Source organism: Diaphorina citri, unplaced genomic scaffold, assembly GCF_000475195.1.
Source record: "Diaphorina citri unplaced genomic scaffold, Diaci psyllid genome assembly version 1.1 scaffold241, whole genome shotgun sequence".
Taxonomy (NCBI): Eukaryota; Metazoa; Arthropoda; class Insecta; order Hemiptera; family Psyllidae; genus Diaphorina; species Diaphorina citri.
The window spans coordinates 1-7,805 of NW_007377678.1; positions in this window are offsets into that span (position 1 = coordinate 1).

Genomic DNA, 7,805 nt, shown 5'->3' on the forward strand with positions numbered 1-7,805 from the left:
TCTCTCTCTCTCTCTCTCTCTCTCTCTCTCTCTCTCTCTCTCCCTCTCTCTCTCTCTCCGTCTCTCTCTCTCTTCTCTCTCTCTCTCTCTCTCTCTCTTCTCTCTCTCTCTCTCTCACTCGTTCTATTTCTGTGCCCTATTTTCCCCATAGGTACAGCTGTGTAAAAATTCATGCAAAATACCTTTCTAGTTTCTATTACTATAACTTTTTTGATAGTTTGGTTAGAAAAAAAAAATGCTATAAAATAAACGTTTTATCTTTCTCCAACCAGTCAGCGCAGCGGCGGCGTCAATTAGGGCCGTCAAAAGGGGGGGTGGCACAATCGGCCCCCTCTTTTGCCCCGTCCGCGGCTTCTCAAGAGGGCCCCTGGTACAAGCAGTACCCCCCTAAAAAAATAATATTAATAATAATAATAGTAAAAATAAATAGGTATACGAGTACCTGGCGTTATTGTATTTTTGTTTAGGTATAAATAGAAAGTAAAAAATTGCAAGGAGGGGCCTATTTTGGCCCATGAACGGCCGACAACGGCCCTGACGGCCATAGCACGTTGTGAGTGGGCCAATAATCGGGTAAATTTCACGTAAAGTGGGAACGGGCCTTAAGGGGTGAAGTGACCCCGAACTGAGTAAAATGTGTTGGGTATCTACCTAATACATTTCTATAGAATTACTTGAAATTTATGTCTAGGTACTATTCATAGTGACTTATTGACAGCCCAACCATTTCTACCTAAATCTTTTTATTTAATGTTATATTAAACTTTGTTGTCACACTTCACACCTGCTAGGGCCCAATTCACCCCAGTTTAAGGTACTATGGACATATAACTATTTACATAATAATATGTATGTACCTGCCTCGGTGGTGTAGTGGTCAAGGCGCTCGCCTGGTAAACAGGAGGGCGTGGGTTCAATCCCAGCCGAGGTATGGAATTTTATCCTCAATATAAATTGAGAATTTGACCACAATAATAGTAGTAGCCTACTGCTGGAGTAAAGGGACTTTTCAGTCCTATGCGAGCAGTATAAATAAGCACTATTATTATTATGTACATACATTTTTACATAAATAATATCTATAGGGACTACATACAACATACATAGTATACATCTGTCCAAGTTAATGAAGTGTGTAGATTTGTGTTTACATTGTGAGAGGGGCAGAGGAATAATAGCCAATGTTAAACAATACATTCCCAAAACAAACATGATTTTTGTTGTAGTACCTATTGTAATTTGCTGAATTTTTATATTCGTATGTTTTATTTGGTCCTTCACTCTTCGATTTCGGGATGATATAAGGCCTTGGCAGTTAACAGTTCCCTCCATGAAACCTCTTGAAAAAAATTACTCCTTCTCTCTTCGCTTTTGGGATGATAAGACCATGGCAGTTACTGTTAAAAAGAAAGGAAGGAAAAAAGAAGGTCCCTGACCAGTGGCGTAGCGTGGTCTAAATTCAAGTGTAGGGCGTGTTGGGCTCATGCACAGGTCTACCAAGTCCCATCACAGTACATGCCATTAATATTTATGGGCATTAGAGTGAACTTTTGAGTTGTATGGCCGCCATACACGCCATACATACACGCTACGCCACTGCCCTGACCTCTTCACTCACCAATATTGACGATCCCATGATTGGTCACTTCCCAGCATGAGTTCAGTCTCAGTATGGTCAACGTGTGGCTCTGCTTCGGACTGAAGAATCCCAGAGCCGCGTCCGTCACGTGATACGCCTGTAGATAGGGTTACCAGACAAGAAATTTCAAAAGGAGAACATGTTGGCTAAAAAAAAGGCGGACATTTCAACCAAAAGGAGGACGCAGAAAATAATCAACACGAAAACCACCAGTATTATTTAAGTAACATTTTTTTTTTTTTTTTTTTTTTTTTTTTTTTTAACTCCCCATTATTCCTAGTCAGATGAGAAAAGGATGGAAAATGAAGAGAGGAAAGGAGAGAGGGAAAAAAAAATCTGGTCCGAACATTACACAACTTTCTATTACCCTACATCAGAGAACGAACAATGAACGAAAAAAAGAAACCCCTCTCGACAAAACCATCTATCGAAATTTAAAATAATAATAATAATAATAATAATAATAATAATAATAATAATAATAATAATAATAATAATAATAATACTTTTGAAAAATACCTATGTACCTACTTTATATCCACCTACTTTGAATTATATTAGGTAGGTAGGTACCATCATAGTCTGGCTGGGGGACGTTAAACAGGGAGTAGACCAGCTTAGTCTCGCTGGGGGGGACTATAAACAGGGAGTATACCAGCCTGAATTCCCTTTGCTAAAGAAATAGCAAAGGTTGAGTGCGAAGGGCATCCACTCGTAAAGTTCTGTAGCCAAAACCAAATGTCAGCCCAAAAGCGATCACCCTAGGGCTGATTGAGAGGCTGACGAAAAACGCCGACCCCGTCTGTACACGGGAAAAGGCGAAGAAGAAGAAGAAGAAGAGAAGAAGGAGGAGGAGGAGGAGGAGAAGAAGAAGAAGAAGAAGAAGAAGAAGAAGAGGAGGAGGAGGAGGAGGAGGAGAAGAAGAAGAAGAAGAAGAAGAAGAAGGTAGGTACCCTCACTTTTTTGAACTCGGGGGACCCAAACACCTATATTTCCTCCCATATCCCGACTTTGAAAAATTACAAGTGATTCCAGGAGGTCCCCACTTTCTTTCTCATTAGTACAGGTTCAACGTACACAATGTAATAGAAAGTAAAAAGGGGAGAAGAGAAAAATAGAGATAGGAACGAAAAGAAGAAGAAGAAGAAGAGGAGGAGGAGGAGGAGGAGGAGGAGGAGGAGGAGGATGAGTAAAAGAGAATGAGAAGGAAGAGAGAGAAAAGTGCTGACTTGAGAATTCTCAATTCTACAATAACAATAATAGTCCCCTGTGTTTTGTGCTTATAATGTTTTTGTTAGTTCTGTTTTGAGCTTATGAGATAGAACAGGGATTTCCAAACAGCGGCCCGCGGGCCACCACATGAGGTCCGCCAGACCATTTTTGTGGCCCGCGAAGCTTTTAGGGTGGGTCCCCCTCGGGCTTGATTTTCGCTCTTTTACTATTTGGTAAACTCTGAAATGGACCGACCTCAGTGGTGCAGTTGTTAACGCGTTGGACTTTGGATCTGGAGGTTGATGGTTCGAGTCCAAGTCAAGGCATAAAATTTATCTAGGTGTAATAATCGGGGAACGATATTTGTGACAAGCATTTAAATATGCTTAACAATTAAAAAATTCCCTTTTTTTAACTCTGAAAATCGAGCATCTACTCAACATCCCCTCAAGAAAATCCTGGATACAGGCCTGCTCCCCCTGTATATGTGGCCCGCGAAGTACCTGCCAATGGAGCACGTGGCCCGCACGCACATGGAATTTGGAAACCGCTGAGATAGAAAGAGGAAGAAGAAGGAAAAGAAGGAGAGAAGAAGAAGAAGATGAAGAAGAAGGAGAGAAGGAGGAAAGTCCCGTCAGCCCAAAAGCGTTCACCCTATTGCTGAGCTTTGTAGGCTGACGAAAAACGCCAACCCCGCCTGAACATGGGAAAAGGCGAAGAAAAAGAAAAAGAAAAAGAAAAGAGAGAGAGAGGTGAGAGAAAAGAGAGAGAGAGAGAGAGAGAGAGGGAGAGATAGATAGAGAGAGAGAGGAGAGAGAGAGTATTTTTGTGAATATGTAGTAATAATAATGATTAATAATGGCAGAGTGGAATACATAAAATCAATGTCGGGTATCTAAGCATTTAGATCCTCGACAAAACCTGTGGTTGGGTGGAAGAGCTACTTTTGGAGAATCCTGCCACATTAAATAAAGCAAAAAAAAAAAATAATAATGATGGAACTGATTTTACACAGAAAGGGCCTAAGCAGGATGAAGCCCTTCTTTCAAAGAAGCCCTCAATCATACCTACTGCATAATAGGTAGGTATGTGTACAGAAGTATACCTACTAAGCCATTAATTTTCTTTGTAAACTCAGAATTAGATTAGGTAGGTACCTATTAGGATGTAGGGAAGTATACCTATTATAAGTTTTCTAGAAAAGTCTACAGTATTTCCAACGAAAGATGCCTTTTGTAATGAACTGATGAAATACTGAGAAAAAACTAGGGTGCCGGCAGCCTAATCTGGTGACTGGGTTCCGGCCCTCTAATATTGAACTCTATATCGGGAAGCTCGACACTATAATATGACATTCCAACAGCTTAAATCAGGGGAAGTAACCCAATAATAGAGTTCTTCCACCCTAAACTTGTGGCACCCTGTCACTTTTTTTTTCTCAGTCTAGATTTCAGGACTAATATAATTTTATAATGATCAATTTTCCAGGAAAACCGCGATCTTCCATTGAAAACAGTTTCCAAATCTATTTGTTATCTTATATTATAAGAACGAGATCCATTCACATTTCACACACTGATCGCTCTATCTCTAGAACCACAACACCTACAAAGCTGAAATCGGAAACTAAGCGAGATCGGGAAAAAAGATATAGAATGTTTTTTTGTTGGAAATGACCTCGTCAATAGCCAAGACAGAAAGTCAATCCACCCTAAACTTTTGGTAACGTTTTTCGTGTTCACCCTGTATACTTATTTACGTATACTCTTATACATATTGCTACCTATACTTCAAAGGAAGCTAGGTTTCTTCTTAGTTTTTATAATTCATAGATTTAAAATTTTAAGCTGTACAAAGAGAGAGAGAGAAAAAAAGGCGGTTTTAGAGAGATGGTAATACGATTTAATGCTATTACCTACCTTATTTTTTTTATGTAGAAAAGAAAATAATAATAATATCTAATAATAATAATAATTAGTGGTTCGGTGTCCCCCCCCCCCAAAAAAAAACAAAAAAAGTATAATGGATAATAACATCAAAACCCTTCTTACCCTCTCTCTCCCTCCCTCTCTCTCTCTCTCTCTCTTCTCTCTCTCTCTCTTTTCTCCCTCTCTCTCCCTCTCTCTCCCTCCCTCTCTCTCTCTATCTCTCTTCTCTCTCCCTTCTCTCTCTCTCTCTCTCTCTCTCTCCTATACACAACAAGCTAAGCAGACAAGTTAATTTAATAATGTTGTTAGGTTGGGAGGGAAAAAAAAGTTATAATTATGAGGGTAGCAGGCCCCAATGTGGCCATGCACCCTAGTGTGGACCTTTATTTTCAAGAGAGCTTCTCCAACGTAAGATCAACTATGAACAGTTGAACAATGAACTATTCAGTTTGTGGCGCCCACAACAACACTCAACACTAAATAAAATCTTACATAGACTTACATAGAAACGCAGGTTCTCGAAGAAGAAGAAGAAGAAGAAGAAGAAGAAGAAGAAGAAGAAGAAGAAGAAGAAGTAGAAGTAGAAGAAAGAAGATGGAGAAGAAGAAGAAGAAGAAGAAAGAAGGAGAAGAAGAAGAAGAAGAAGAAGAAGAAAGAAAGAAGAAGAAGAAGAAAGAGGAAAAAAGCCAACATGCTAATGAACATAAGCGGCCTCAATGGGGGCATTGACCATGGCCCCCACCCTCGCTGAAAATGAAGAGATAGAGCCCATGGGTGGCGGCCACTTTTGGGTCCGCCTGCCATAAAAAGTACACTGAGAAAAAAAATGCTCGATTTCCCACAAAAAAACACAGAAAAACTTCTGTGACCGGTTTTTTGTGAAGTCAGCAATATTTTATTGTGCGTCTCTTATACCACGCTTTGTGCGCTTCGCTGCAGATTTACTGCGAAATGATAAATTGTTCCTGGTGCATAGTAATACTGTTAGCATAACAAAAAAAAACGGCTTTGTTTTTGTAACATAGCTGAAGTCAGGAGGCAGACAATAATTATTTATTGCTACGTTAACATAAAATAAAATACTGTGAGAGCATTTGTATTTGGTTTTGATCACCCAGCAAAGTTGACGTCACATTTGCTGAGTTAGCAAAAATAATTTGCTGTGTTGACAAAGATAGAATATTGCGAGGACATTCACATTTTAACTTCAATAACCCAACAAAGTTGAATTTCTACACTCTGTTTCTGCAAGATATTATGACTCATCTTCATAATATACTATACTACCTTATAAGTACAATAATGGGGAGTTAATGCATCCAAATTCCAAGAGAAACGTGTATTCTTTGTTCAAAATATCTTGAAATACTTAGAAGTTGAAGAATATTTTATGGCCACATCAGTCTTTATAATTATGTTAGAGTTAGACGATGACCCCAAGTCCTAAAAAAAGAATCTCAAAATAGAGAAACATAGTAGTGCACCAATATTATACCTGTAGTTGTAGACTTGTATTGGAAACAATTATGTATACCTAATGGAAAGGTTTTGGTTAAAAAAAGGTGTTTGATCAAAGGGCATTTTATGGACTTTGATCATCAGGGTTTCCTCGCATCTGAATTATCACATTAAGACGGGTTTAATATCGTTATTTCTAAAAATATCTAGAACTAGAATGTGCAGATCAACCATCGCGACCTATTTAGTTTGCGAAAGAACAAAGTAAACCAGAAGTGTTGTGTCACCAACAAAGTACATTATGTCTGGCGTACTATATTCGTATCAAAATTAAAATGTATACAATGTAACAATATAGTTTGTCAGGTTCACAAGTTTTTGGATTTTGGACACAGAGTTGACTATTTTTGTTGGTCTCACAACATTTTCATGATTAGTTCACATCTTTTTCCGCGAGGGCAGTCTCATCGTAACCGTTTTGTTAGGCTCACAGAAGTGTTTTGTCGCCTCACAAACATTAAAAAGGAGCCCTGAGTTCAAAGCTGATCAACCATTGCTTCAGTTTAAGCCTCGGAAGCATACATGAAAGGACCTCCCCTTCGCGTCGCGAACAGGGGAGGTACTAATTTTTTTTCTACTAAAAATAAAATAAATAAAAATAATTTTAATACCTATCTATAGTTCTATAGTTTATGATGGGTGTGTAAAAATATTTACCCATATGAAAACAGGAACTGGACATCGTGTCTTTTTAAAGTTTAATTTTCATCAAGTGCAAAAATACTAACATATTTTATTTTAAATTTCTTCAATGATTGTAAAAATATAATTCGTTTATAATTGACGATAATGAACAGTGGACATCGTGTCGTGTTTAAAGTTCTTTAATTTTTTCATCAAGTTCAAAAATACTAAACTATTGTTCTTTAGTTCATAAATAGTTCATTGCAATGCACTAATATGAATGACTCAGAAGCGTTAAGAAGTTAAATGCTTTCCCTTGAGACGTACAACTTGACGTTTCTCATCACGAAGCCAAAATACTAGACAAACCATTAAGAAGTGTTTAAAATACAATTGTCACCTGAGTATTGTTGAAGAAAAATGGGCAGACATAAGTTTTAGGGAGAGTGCAAATCATTTTACAGCACGACAATGATGGAGTACATCTACGTGTTCACATGATGACCCACGTGCACCAGGATGCATACAAATCTGATGAGTGTAGCAAGAACCGTTAAAGTACAACGCTTTGCTGAGACTACAAACTCTAGATCGGTGTCTCATACGAGAGAATGAAAATAAATAAATAAATATTAACAGGCCAAGAATTCGAACCCGTGACCATGGCATAGGAAAATGGTGTTTTCGAAAGTTACCGGGGTTTTGAACCATTTTGAAACTTTTTATTATTCGAAATTTTTCGGCCTCAGACTTACCGTTTTGGCCTAAACCATTATGGGGCAGGTCCACCACAACTAAATATTGTTACATTTGTAATATGGCTGGGTAACTATGTTGATACACAGAGCTTGGTGAACAAAATATAGGTAGCATAGGTATGTGAA